Below are 12,380 nucleotides of genomic sequence, written 5' to 3' on the forward strand. Positions count from 1 at the left end.
CAAGCAAGGCTAAAGTTGAGTGTTAGACTTTCTTTGATTAATCTTGGAAGGAAATCATGTGACCTTTTTCCGAAACGGATCTCAAGTCGTTTCAGGCTAAAAGGCGCGACCTGTTTCTGCTCGGTCTCGAACCGAGGACCTTTCGCGTGTTAGGCGAACGTGATAACCACTACACTACAGAAACCTGCCTTTTAATGGGTTCGGTTGTTTTGGCAAATTTTGCCACACATGTTTTCTATAAGCCACACTTTTGGGGTAAAACCCTCTTTTGGCCGCTTCAAAACTGCCCATATATCACTTGTGAGGTTGGAAACCTACCATTGGATGTAACATTGAAAGTGCTGTACGGCTCAAGCCACGACTTATCAGATGAGTGGCATTTGGCTTGCTTTTATGTAAGAAGCCTCACATCGTTCCTGCTCGGCTTCCAACAGGAGGACCTCTCGCTTGGTAGTTGAACGTAATAGTCGCTGATTTTAGGAAACATGTATCCACCTTTCTCATCTTATTTCATACAGATTTTATCATGTTTTTCATTTCAATGTCACTTAAATTCTAAAGGGGCAACCTGTTTTGCCACTTTTAACCTGAAGATCTTTCACATGTATGGTTAAATCACTGAATGTCATAAACACTACTGGAAAAGATGTCAGCTCAGCTTTGACTGGTGGAAATTGACTATTACTCTTTAAACACTGATATTTGAAATATAGCTAAGTTTCAAATTAACGGCATTTGACTCGCTTTGTGTCAAAAGCGAACTATTGTTTCTGCTCGGTTTCGAACCGAGGACCTTTCGCGTGTAAAGCGAACGTGATAACCACTACACTACAGAAACCTGCCCTCCGTGGAAAAGGGAAAACCCCTTTTGGCCACTTAAAATGTGCCCATATACCACTTGTGAGGTGAATGGGACAGGCTGAAACCTACCATTGGATGTAACGTTGAAAGTGCTGTACGGCTCAAGCCACGACTTATCAGATGAGAGGCATTCTAATGGGTTCGGTTGTTTTGGCAAATTTTGCCACACATGTTTTCTATAAGCCACAGTTTTGGGGTAAAACCCTCTTTTGGCCGCTTCAAAACTGCCCATATATCACTTGTGAGGTTGGAAACCTACCATTGGATGTAACGTTGAAAGTGCTTTACGGCTCAAGCCACGACTTATCAGATGAGTGGCATTTGGCTTGCTTTTATGTAAGAAGCCTCACATCGTTCCTGCTCGGCTTCCAACAGGAGGACCTCTCGCTTGGTAGTTGAACGTAATAGTCGCTGATTTTAGGAAACATGTATCCACCTTTCTCATCTTATTTCATACAGATTTTATCATGTTTTTCATTTCAATGTCACTTAAATTCTAAAGGGGCAACCTGCTTTTGCCACTTTTAAACTGAAGATCTTTCACATGTATGGTTAAATCACTGAATGTCATAAACACTACTGGAAAAGATGTCAGCTCGGCTTTGACTGGTGGAAATTGACTATTACTCTTTAAACACTGATATTTGAAATATAGCAAAGTTTCAAATTAACGGCATTTGACTCGCTTTGTGTCAAAAGCGAACTATTGTTTCTGCTCGGTTTCGAACCGAGGACCTTTCGCGTGTAAAGCGAACGTGATAACCACTACACTACAGAAACCTGCCCTCCGTGGAATTCTGCTGTTTTGACGGATTTTGCAGCATATAGTCTCGCTAAGCCACACTTTTAAGGGAAAACCCCTTTTGGCCACTTAAAAAGTGCCCATATACCACTTGTGAGGTGAATGGGACAGGCTGAAACCTACCATTGGATGTAACGTTGAAAGTGCTGTACAGCTCAAGCCTCGACTTATCAGATGTGTGGCATTTTGCTTGCTTTGATTTGTGCGCACTGTTCCTGCGAACCTGATAATACCTACAAAATTGAAACCAGGGTAGCCAAGCAAGGCTAAAGTTGAGTGTTAGACTTTCTTTGATTAATCTTGGAAGGAAATCATGTGACCTTTTTCCGAAACGGATCTCAAGTCGTTTCAGGCTAAAAGGCGAGACCTGTTTCTGCTCGGTCTCGAACCGAGGACCTTTCGCGTGTTAGGCGAACGTGATAACCACTACACTACAGAAACCTGCCTTTTAATGGGTTCGGTTGTTTTGGCAAATTTTGCCACACATGTTTTCTATAAGCCACACTTTTGGGGTAAAACCCTCTTTTGGCCGCTTCAAAACTGCCCATATATCACTTGTGAGGTTGGAAACCTACCATTGGATGTAACGTTGAAAGTGCTGTACGGCTCAAGCCACGACTTATCAGATGAGTGGCATTTGGCTTGCTTTTATGTAAGAAGCCTCACATCGTTCCTGCTCGGCTTCCAACAGGAGGACCTCTCGCTTGGTAGTTGAACGTAATAGTCGCTGATTTTAGGAAACATGTATCCACCTTTCTCATCTTATTTCATACAGATTTTATCATGTTTTTCATTTCAATGTCACTTAAATTCTAAAGGGGCAACCTGCTTTTGCCACTTTTAAACTGAAGATCTTTCACATGTATGGTTAAATCACTGAATGTCATAAACACTACTGGAAAAGATGTCAGCTCGGCTTTGACTGGTGGAAATTGACTATTACTCTTTAAACACTGATATTTGAAATATAGCTAAGTTTCAAATTAACGGCATTTGACTCGCTTTGTGTCAAAAGCGAACTATTGTTTCTGCTCGTTTTCGAACCGAGGACCTTTCGCGTGTAAAGCGAACGTGATAACCACTACACTACAGAAACCTGCCCTCCGTGGAATTCTGCTGTTTTCACGGATTTTGCAGCATATATTCTCGCTAAGCCACACTTTTAAGGGAAAACCCCTTTTGGCCACTTAAAATGTGCCCATATACCACTTGTGAGGTGAATGGGACAGGCTGAAACCTACCATTGGATGTAACGTTGAAAGTGCTGTACGGCTCAAGCCACGACTTATCAGATGAGAGGCATTTGGCTTGCTTTTATGTAAGAAGCCTCACATCGTTCCTGCTCGGCTTCCAACAGGAGGACCTCTCGTTTGGTAGTTGAACGTAATAGTCGCTGATTTTAGGAAACATGTATCCACCTTTCTCATCTTATTTCATACAGATTTTATCATGTTTTTCATTTCAATGTCACTTAAATTCTAAAGTGGCAACCTGCTTTTGCCACTTTTAAACTGAAGATCTTTCACATGTATGGTTAAATCACTGAATGTCATAAACACTACAGGAAAAGATGCCAGCTCAGCTTTGACTGGTGGAATTTGAGTATTACTCTTTAAACACTGATATTTGAAATACAGCTAAGTTTCAAATGAACGGCATTTGACTCGCTTTGTGTCAAAAGCGAACTATTGTTTCTGCTCGGTTTCGAACAGAGGACCTTTCGTGTGTAAAGCGAACGTGAAAACCACTACACTACAGAAACCTGCCCTACATGGAATTCTGCTGTTTTGACGGATTTTGCAGCATATATTCTCGCTAAGCCACACTTTTAAGGGAAAACCCCTTTTGGCCACTTAAAATGTGCCCATATACCACTTGTGAGGTGAATGGGACAGGCTGAAACCTACCATTGGATGTAACGTTGAAAGTGCTGTACAGCTCAAGCCTCGACTTATCAGATGTGTGGCATTTTGCTTGCTTTGATTTGTGCGCACTGTTCCTGCGAACCTGATAATACCTACAAAATTGAAACCAGGGTAGCCAAGCAAGGCTGAAGTTGAGTGTTAGACTTTCTTTGATTAATCTTGGAAGGAAATCATGTGACCTTTTTCCGAAACGGATCTCAAGTCGTTTCAGGCTAAAAGGCACGACCTGTTTCTGCTCGGTCTCGAACCGAGGACCTTTCGCGTGTGAGGCGAACGTGATAACCACTACACTACAGAAACCTGCCTTTTAATGGGTTCGGTTGTTTTGGCAAATTTTGCCACACATGTTTTCTATAAGCCACACTTTTGGGGTAAAACCCTCTTTTGGCCGCTTCAAAACTGCCCATATATCACTTGTGAGGTTGGAAACCTACCATTGGATGTAACGTTGAAAGTGCTGTACGGCTCAAGCCACGACTTATCAGATGAGTGGCATTTGGCTTGCTTTTATGTAAGAAGCCTCACATCGTTCCTGCTCGGCTTCCAACAGGAGGACCTCTCGCTTGGTAGTTGAACGTAATAGTCGCTGATTTTAGGAAACATGTATCCACCTTTCTCATCTTATTTCATACAGATTTTATCATGTTTTTCATTTCAATGTCACTTAAATTCTAAAGGGGCAACCTGCTTTTGCCACTTTTAAACTGAAGATCTTTCACATGTATGGTTAAATCACTGAATGTCATAAACACTACTGGAAAAGATGTCAGCTCGGCTTTGACTGGTGGAAATTGACTATTACTCTTTAAACACTGATATTTGAAATATAGCTAAGTTTCAAATTAACGGCATTTGACTCGCTTTGTGTCAAAAGCGAACTATTGTTTCTGCTCGGTTTCGAACAGAGGACCTTTCGCGTGTAAAGCGAACGTGATAACCACTACACTACAGAAACCTGCCCTCCGTGGAAAAGGGAAAACCCCTTTTGGCCACTTAAAATGTGCCCATATACCACTTGTGAGGTGAATGGGACAGGCTGAAACCTACCATTGGATGTAACGTTGAAAGTGCTGTACGGCTCAAGCCACGACTTATCAGATGAGAGGCATTCTAATGGGTTCGGTTGTTTTGGCAAATTTTGCCACACATGTTTTCTATAAGCCACAGTTTTGGGGTAAAACCCTCTTTTGGCCGCTTCAAAACTGCCCATATATCACTTGTGAGGTTGGAAACCTACCATTGGATGTAACGTTGAAAGTGCTTTACGGCTCAAGCCACGACTTATCAGATGAGTGGCATTTGGCTTGCTTTTATGTAAGAAGCCTCACATCGTTCCTGCTCGGCTTCCAACAGGAGGACCTCTCGCTTGGTAGTTGAACGTAATAGTCGCTGATTTTAGGAAACATGTATCCACCTTTCTCATCTTATTTCATACAGATTTTATAATGTTTTTCATTTCAATGTCACTTAAATTCTAAAGGGGCAACCTGCTTTTGCCACTTTTAAACTGAAGATCTTTCACATGTATGGTTAAATCACTGAATGTCATAAACACTACTGGAAAAGATGTCAGCTCGGCTTTGACTGGTGGAAATTGACTATTACTCTTTAAACACTGATATTTGAAATATAGCAAAGTTTCAAATTAACGGCATTTGACTCGCTTTGTGTCAAAAGCGAACTATTGTTTCTGCTCGGTTTCGAACCGAGGACCTTTCGCGTGTAAAGCGAACGTGATAACCACTACACTACAGAAACCTGCCCTCCGTGGAATTCTGCTGTTTTGACGGATTTTGCAGCATATATTCTCGCTAAGCCACACTTTTAAGGGAAAACCCCTTTTGGCCACTTAAAATGTGCCCATATACCACTTGTGAGGTGAATGGGACAGGCTGAAACCTACCATTGGATGTAACGTTGAAAGTGCTGTACAGCTCAAGCCTCGACTTATCAGATGTGTGGCATTGTGCTTGCTTTGATTTGTGCGCACTGTTCCTGCGAACCTGATAATACCTACAAAATTGAAACCAGGGTAGCCAAGCAAGGCTGAAGTTGAGTGTTAGACTTTCTTTGATTAGTCTTGGAAGGAAATCATGTGACCTTTTTCCGAAACGGATCTCAAGTCGTTTCAGGCTAAAAGGCACGACCTGTTTCTGCTCGGTCTCGAACCGAGGACCTTTCGCGTGTGAGGCGAACGTGATAACCACTACACTACAGAAACCTCCCTGTTACCGTCGCTGAGTTGTTTTGAGAGATTTTCCAAGCATTTTCTCTCTTTCAACACCTCCATATAGGCCTATGTTTTTCATCCACTTTCGAACCGACCGTTTATCACGTATGAGGCGAATGTGACGGCCTAAATCTACACCTGCATGTATCTTTGAAAGCGCTTCAAGACACAAGCAGAAACACATCACAAGAATGACATTTCACTTAAATTTTTCGAAATGCTTAAGGTTGTTTCTGCTCGGTTTCGAACCGAGGACCTTTCGCGTGTTAGGCGAACGTGATAACCACTACACTACAGAAACCTGCCGTTTAATGGGTCCGGTTGTTTTGACAAATTTTGCCACACATATTTTCTATAAGCCACACTTTTGGGGTAAAACCCTCTTTTGGCCGCTTCAAAACTGCCCATATATCACTTGTGAGGTTGGAAACCTACCATTGGATGTAACGTTGAAAGTCCTGTACGGCTCAAGCCACGACTTATCAGATGAGTGGCATTTGGCTTGCTTTTATGTAAGAAGCCTCACATCATTCCTGCTCGGCTTCCAACAGGAGGACCTCTCGCTTGGTAGTTGAACGTAATAGTCGCTGATTTTAGGAAACATGTATCCACCTTTCTCATCTTATTTCAAACAGATTTTATCATGTTTTTCATTTCAATGTCACTTAAATTCTAAAGTGGCAACCTGCTTTTGCCACTTTTAAACTGAAGATCTTTCACATGTATGGTTAAATCACTGAATGTCATAAACACTACAGGAAAAGATGCCAGCTCAGCTTTGACTGGTGGAATTTGACTATTACTCTTTAAACACTGATATTTGAAATACAGCTAAGTTTCAAATGAACGGCATTTGACTCGCTTTGTGTCAAAAGCGAACTATTGTTTCTGCTCGGTTTCGAACAGAGGACCTTTCGCGTGTAAAGCGAATGTGATAACCACTACACTACAGAAACCTGCCCTACATGGAATTCTGCTGTTTTGACGGATTTTGCAGCATATATTCTCGCTAAGCCACACTTTTAAGGAAAAACCCCTTTTGGCCACTTAAAATGTGCCCATATACCACTTGTGAGGTGAATTGGACAGGCTGAAACCTACCATTGGATGTAACGTTGAAAGTGCTGTACAGCTCAAGCCTCGACTTATCAGATGTGTGGCATTTTGCTTGCTTTGATTTGTGCGCACTGTTCCTGCGAACCTGATAATACCTACAAAATTGAAACCAGGGTAGCCAAGCAAGGCTAAAGTTGAGTGTTAGACTTTCTTTGATTAATCTTGGAAGGAAATCATGTGACCTTTTTCCGAAACGGATCTCAAGTCGTTTCAGGCTAAAAGGCGCGACCTGTTTCTGCTCGGTCTCGAACCGAGGACCTTTCGCGTGTTAGGCGAACGTGATCACCACTACACTACAGAAACCTGCCTTTTAATGGGTTCGGTTGTTTTGGCAAATTTTGCCACACATGTTTTCTATAAGCCACACTTTTGGGGTAAAACCCTCTTTTGGCCGCTTCAAAACTGCCCATATATCACTTGTGAGGTTGGAAACCTACCATTGGATGTAACGTTGAAAGTGCTGTACGGCTCAAGCCACGACTTATCAGATGAGTGGCATTTGGCTTGCTTTTATGTAAGAAGCCTCACATCGTTCCTGCTCGGCTTCCAACAGGAGGACCTCTCGCTTGGTAGTTGAACGTAATAGTCGCTGATTTTAGGAAACATGTATCCACCTTTCTCATCTTATTTCATACAGATTTTATCATGTTTTTCATTTCAATGTCACTTAAATTCTAAAGGGGCAACCTGCTTTTGCCACTTTTAAACTGAAGATCTTTCACATGTATGGTTAAATCACTGAATGTCATAAACACTACTGGAAAAGATGTCAGCTCGGCTTTGACTGGTGGAAATTGACTATTACTCTTTAAACACTGATATTTGAAATATAGCTAAGTTTCAAATTAACGGCATTTGACTCGCTTTGTGTCAAAAGCGAACTATTGTTTCTGCTCGGTTTTGAACCGAGGACCTTTCGCGTGTAAAGCGAACGTGATAACCACTACACTACAGAAACCTGCCCTCCGTGGAATTCTGCTGTTTTCACGGATTTTGCAGCATATATTCTCGCTAAGCCACACTTTTAAGGGAAAACCCCTTTTGGCCACTTAAAATGTGCCCATATACCACTTGTGAGGTGAATGGGACAGGCTGAAACCTACCATTGGATGTAACGTTGAAAGTGCTGTACGGCTCAAGCCACGACTTATCAGATGAGAGGCATTTGGCTTGCTTTTATGTAAGAAGCCTCACATCGTTCCTGCTCGGCTTCCAACAGGAGGACCTCTCGTTTGGTAGTTGAACGTAATAGTCGCTGATTTTAGGAAACATGTATCCACCTTTCTCATCTTATTTCATACAGATTTTATCATGTTTTTCATTTCAATGTCACTTAAATTCTAAAGTGGCAACCTGCTTTTGCCACTTTTAAACTGAAGATCTTTCACATGTATGGTTAAATCACTGAATGTCATAAACACTACAGGAAAAGATGCCAGCTCAGCTTTGACTGGTGGAATTTGACTATTACTCTTTAAACACTGATATTTGAAATACAGCTAAGTTTCAAATGAACGGCATTTGACTCGCTTTGTGTCAAAAGCGAACTATTGTTTCTGCTCGGTTTCGAACCAAGGACCTTTCGCGTGTAAAGCGAACGTGATAACCACTACACTACAGAAACCTGCCTTCCGTGGAATTCTGCTGTTCTGACGGATTTTGCAGCATATATTCTCGCTAAGCCACACTTTTAAGGGAAAACCCCTTTTGGCCGCTTAAAATGTGCCCATATACCACTTGTGAGGTGAATGGGACAGGCTGAAACCTACCATTGGATGTAACGTTGAAAGTGCTGTACAGCTCAAGCCTCGACTTATCAGATGTGTGGCATTTTGCTTGCTTTGATTTGTGCGCACTGTTCCTGCGAACCTGATAATACCTACAAAATTAAAACCAGGGTAGCCAAGCAAGGCTGAAGTTGAGTGTTAGACTTTCTTTGATTAATCTTGGAAGGAAATCATGTGACCTTTTTCCGAAACGGATCTCAAGTCGTTTCAGGCTAAAAGGCGCGACCTGTTTCTGCTCGGTCTCGAACCGAGGACCTTTCGCGTGTGAGGCGAGCAGGATAACCACTACACAACAGAAACCTTCGTGTTACTGTCGATGAGTTGTTTTGAGAGATTTTCCAAGCATTTTCTCTCTTTCAACACCTCCATATAGGCCTATGTTTTTCATCCACTTTCGAACCGACCGTTTATCACGTACGAGGCGAATGTGACGGCCTAAATCTACACCTGCATGTATCTTTGAAAGCGCTTCAAGACCCAAGCAGAAACACATCACATGAATGACATTTCACTTGAATTTTTCGAAAAGCTTAAGGTTGTTTCTGCTCGGTTTCGAACCGAGGACCTTTCGCGTGTTAGGCGAACGTGATAACCACTACACTACAGAAACCTGCCATTTAATGGGTCCGGTTGTTTTGGCAAATTTTGCCACACATATTTTCTATAAGCCACACTTTTGGGGTAAAACCCTCTTTTGGCCGCTTCAAAACTGCCCATATATCACTTGTGAGGTTGGAAACCTACCATTGGATGTAACGTTGAAAGTCCTGTACGGCTCAAGCCACGACTTATCAGATGAGTGGCATTTGGCTTGCTTTTATGTAAGAAGCCTCACATCGTTCCTGCTCGGCTTCCAACAGGAGGACCTCTCGCTTGGTAGTTGAACGTAATAGTCGCTGATTTTAGGAAACATGTATCCACCTTTCTCATCTTATTTCATACAGATTTTATCATGTTTTTCATTTCAATGTCACTTAAATTCTAAAGGGGCAACCTGCTTTTGCCACTTTTAAACTGAAGATCTTTCACATGTATGGTTAAATCAATGAATTTCATAAACACTACAGGAAAAGATGCCAGCTCAGCTTTGACTGGTGGAATTTGACTATTACTCTTTAAACACTGATATTTGAAATACAGCTAAGTTTCAAATGAACGGCATTTGACTCGCTTTGTGTCAAAAGCGAACTATTGTTTCTGCTCGGTTTCGAACCGAGGACCTTTCGCGTGTAAAGCGAACGTGATAACCACTACACTACAGAAACCTGCCCTCCGTGGAATTCTGCTGTTTTGACGGATTTTGCAGCATATATTCTCGCTAAGCCACACTTTTAAGGGAAAACCCCTTTTGGCCACTTAAAATGTGCCCATATACCACTTGTGAGGTGAATGGGACAGGCTGAAACCTACCATTGGATGTAACGTTGAAAGTGCTGTACAGCTCAAGCCTCGACTTATCAGATGTGTGGCATTGTGCTTGCTTTGATTTGTGCGCACTGTTCCTGCGAACCTGATAATACCAACAAAATTGAAACCAGGGTAGCCAAGCAAGGCTGAAGTTGAGTGTTAGACTTTCTTTGATTAATCTTGGAAGGAAATCATGTGACCTTTTTCCGAAACGGATCTCAAGTCGTTTCAGGCTAAAAGGCGCGACCTGTTTCTGCTCGGTCTCGAGGCGAACAGGATAACCACTACACAACAGAAACCTTCGTGTTACTGTCGATGAGTTGTTTTGAGAGATTTTCCAAGCATTTTCTCTCTTTCAAAACCTCCATATAGGCCTATGTTTTTCATCCACTTTCGAACCGACCGTTTATCACGTACGAGGCGAATGTGACGGCCTAAATCTACACCTTCATGTATCTTTGAAAGCGCTTCAAGACACAAGCAGAAACACATCACAAGAATTACATTTCACTTTAATTTTTCGAAAAGCTTAAGGTTGTTTCTGCTCGGTTTCGAACCGAGGACCTTTCGCGTGTTAGGCGAACGTGATAACCACTACACTACAGAAACCTGCCTTGTAATGGGTCTGGTTGTTTTGCCAAATTTTGCCACACATATTTTCTATGAGCCACACTTTTGGGGTAAAACCCTCTTTTGGCCGCTTCAAAACTGCCCATATATCACTTGTGAGGTTGGAAACCTACCATTGCATGTAATGTTGAAAGTCCTGTACGGCTCAAGCCACGACTTATCAGATGAGTGGCATTTGGCTTGCTTTTATGTAAGAACCCTCACATCGTTCCTGCTCGGCTTCCAACAGGAGGACCTCTCGCTTGGTAGTTGAACGTAATAGTCGCTCATTTTAGGAAACATGTATCCACCTTTCTCATCTTATTTCATACAGATTTTATCATGTTTTTTATTTCAATGTCACTTAAATTCTAAAGGGGCAACCTGCTTTTGCCACTTTTAAACTGAAGATCTTTCACATGTATGGTTAAATCACTGAATGTCATAAACACTACTGGAAAAGATGTCAGCTCAGCTTTGACTGGTGGAAATTGACTATTACTCTTTAAACACTGATATTTGAAATATAGCAAAGTTTTAAATTAACGGCATTTGACTCGCTTTGTGTCAAAAACGAACTATTGTTTCTGCTCGGTTTCGAACCGAGGACCTTTCGCGTGTAAAGCGAACGTGATAACCACTACACTACAGAAACCTGTCTTCCGTGGAATTCTGCTGTTCTGACGGATTTTGCAGCATATATTCTCGCTAAGCCACACTTTTAAGGGAAAACCCCTTTTGGCCACTTAAAATGTGCCCATATACCACTTGTGAGGTGAATGGGACAGGCTGAAACCTACCATTGGATGTAACGTTGAAAGTGCTGTACAGCTCAAGCCTCGACTTATCAGATGTGTGGCATTTTGCTTGCTTTGATTTGTGCGCACTGTTCCTGCGAACCTGATAATACCTACAAAATTGAAACCAGGGTAGCCAAGCAAGGCTGAAGTTGAGTGTTAGACTTTCTTTGATTAATCTTGGAAGGAAATCATGTGACCTTTTTCCGAAACGGATCTCAAGTCGTTTCAGGCTAAAAGGCGCGACCTGTTTCTGCTCGGTCTCGAACCGAGGACCTTTCGCGTGTGAGGCGAACAGGATAACCACTACACAACAGAAACCTTCGTGTTACTGTCGATGAGTTGTTTTGAAAGATTTTCCAAGCATTTTCTCTCTTTCAAAACCTCCATATAGGCCTATGTTTTTCATCCACTTTCGAACCGACCGTTTATGACGTACGAGGCGAATGTGACGGCCTAAATCTACACCTGCATGTATCTTTGAAAGCGCTTCAAGACCCAAGCAGAAACACATCACATGAATGACATTTCACTTGAATTTTTCGAAAAGCTTAAGGTTGTTTCTGCTCGGTTTCGAACCGAGGACCTTTCGCGTGTTAGGCGAACGTGATAACCACTACACTACAGAAACCTGCCTTTTAATGGGTCCGGTTGTTTTGGCAAATTTTGCAACACATATTTTCTATAAGCCACACTTTTGGGGTAAAACCCTCTTTTGGCCGCTTCAAAACTGCCCATATATCACTTGTGAGGTTGGAAACCTACCATTGGATGTAACGTTGAAAGTCCTGTACGGCTCAAGCCACGACTTATCAGATGAGTGGCATTTGGCTTGCTTTTATGTAA

The 12,380-nt window shown here is 42.1% G+C and overlaps 20 non-coding genes across 20 annotated transcripts; all 20 read right to left on the reverse strand.

Annotated features, from left to right (window-relative positions):
- Window positions 1–111: 111 nt before the first annotated feature.
- Window positions 112–184, reverse strand: trnav-aac (transfer RNA valine (anticodon AAC)). The gene has a single exon. It is a non-coding gene; the product is annotated as a tRNA-Val (tRNA).
- A 581-nt stretch (window positions 185–765) lies between these two features.
- On the reverse strand, window positions 766–838 carry trnav-uac (transfer RNA valine (anticodon UAC)). Its single transcript has one exon. It is a non-coding gene; the product is annotated as a tRNA-Val (tRNA).
- A 730-nt stretch (window positions 839–1,568) lies between these two features.
- trnav-uac (transfer RNA valine (anticodon UAC)) lies at window positions 1,569–1,641 on the reverse strand. The gene has a single exon. It is a non-coding gene; the product is annotated as a tRNA-Val (tRNA).
- A 390-nt stretch (window positions 1,642–2,031) lies between these two features.
- On the reverse strand, window positions 2,032–2,104 carry trnav-aac (transfer RNA valine (anticodon AAC)). Its single transcript has one exon. It is a non-coding gene; the product is annotated as a tRNA-Val (tRNA).
- Window positions 2,105–2,686: 582 nt separating this feature from the next.
- Window positions 2,687–2,759, reverse strand: trnav-uac (transfer RNA valine (anticodon UAC)). Its single transcript has one exon. It is a non-coding gene; the product is annotated as a tRNA-Val (tRNA).
- Window positions 2,760–3,815: 1,056 nt separating this feature from the next.
- trnav-cac (transfer RNA valine (anticodon CAC)) lies at window positions 3,816–3,888 on the reverse strand. The gene has a single exon. It is a non-coding gene; the product is annotated as a tRNA-Val (tRNA).
- Window positions 3,889–4,470: 582 nt separating this feature from the next.
- Window positions 4,471–4,543, reverse strand: trnav-uac (transfer RNA valine (anticodon UAC)). The gene has a single exon. It is a non-coding gene; the product is annotated as a tRNA-Val (tRNA).
- A 730-nt stretch (window positions 4,544–5,273) lies between these two features.
- On the reverse strand, window positions 5,274–5,346 carry trnav-uac (transfer RNA valine (anticodon UAC)). Its single transcript has one exon. It is a non-coding gene; the product is annotated as a tRNA-Val (tRNA).
- Window positions 5,347–5,736: 390 nt separating this feature from the next.
- trnav-cac (transfer RNA valine (anticodon CAC)) lies at window positions 5,737–5,809 on the reverse strand. The gene has a single exon. It is a non-coding gene; the product is annotated as a tRNA-Val (tRNA).
- Window positions 5,810–6,046: 237 nt separating this feature from the next.
- On the reverse strand, window positions 6,047–6,119 carry trnav-aac (transfer RNA valine (anticodon AAC)). The gene has a single exon. It is a non-coding gene; the product is annotated as a tRNA-Val (tRNA).
- A 582-nt stretch (window positions 6,120–6,701) lies between these two features.
- Window positions 6,702–6,774, reverse strand: trnav-uac (transfer RNA valine (anticodon UAC)). Its single transcript has one exon. It is a non-coding gene; the product is annotated as a tRNA-Val (tRNA).
- Window positions 6,775–7,164: 390 nt separating this feature from the next.
- On the reverse strand, window positions 7,165–7,237 carry trnav-aac (transfer RNA valine (anticodon AAC)). The gene has a single exon. It is a non-coding gene; the product is annotated as a tRNA-Val (tRNA).
- A 582-nt stretch (window positions 7,238–7,819) lies between these two features.
- trnav-uac (transfer RNA valine (anticodon UAC)) lies at window positions 7,820–7,892 on the reverse strand. Its single transcript has one exon. It is a non-coding gene; the product is annotated as a tRNA-Val (tRNA).
- A 593-nt stretch (window positions 7,893–8,485) lies between these two features.
- trnav-uac (transfer RNA valine (anticodon UAC)) lies at window positions 8,486–8,558 on the reverse strand. The gene has a single exon. It is a non-coding gene; the product is annotated as a tRNA-Val (tRNA).
- Window positions 8,559–9,258: 700 nt separating this feature from the next.
- On the reverse strand, window positions 9,259–9,331 carry trnav-aac (transfer RNA valine (anticodon AAC)). The gene has a single exon. It is a non-coding gene; the product is annotated as a tRNA-Val (tRNA).
- Window positions 9,332–9,913: 582 nt separating this feature from the next.
- On the reverse strand, window positions 9,914–9,986 carry trnav-uac (transfer RNA valine (anticodon UAC)). The gene has a single exon. It is a non-coding gene; the product is annotated as a tRNA-Val (tRNA).
- Window positions 9,987–10,664: 678 nt separating this feature from the next.
- On the reverse strand, window positions 10,665–10,737 carry trnav-aac (transfer RNA valine (anticodon AAC)). Its single transcript has one exon. It is a non-coding gene; the product is annotated as a tRNA-Val (tRNA).
- Window positions 10,738–11,319: 582 nt separating this feature from the next.
- On the reverse strand, window positions 11,320–11,392 carry trnav-uac (transfer RNA valine (anticodon UAC)). The gene has a single exon. It is a non-coding gene; the product is annotated as a tRNA-Val (tRNA).
- A 390-nt stretch (window positions 11,393–11,782) lies between these two features.
- On the reverse strand, window positions 11,783–11,855 carry trnav-cac (transfer RNA valine (anticodon CAC)). Its single transcript has one exon. It is a non-coding gene; the product is annotated as a tRNA-Val (tRNA).
- Window positions 11,856–12,092: 237 nt separating this feature from the next.
- On the reverse strand, window positions 12,093–12,165 carry trnav-aac (transfer RNA valine (anticodon AAC)). Its single transcript has one exon. It is a non-coding gene; the product is annotated as a tRNA-Val (tRNA).
- Window positions 12,166–12,380: the final 215 nt, after the last annotated feature.

Source organism: Misgurnus anguillicaudatus, chromosome 14 (assembly GCF_027580225.2).
Source record: "Misgurnus anguillicaudatus chromosome 14, ASM2758022v2, whole genome shotgun sequence".
NCBI classification, from domain to species: domain Eukaryota; kingdom Metazoa; phylum Chordata; class Actinopteri; order Cypriniformes; family Cobitidae; genus Misgurnus; species Misgurnus anguillicaudatus.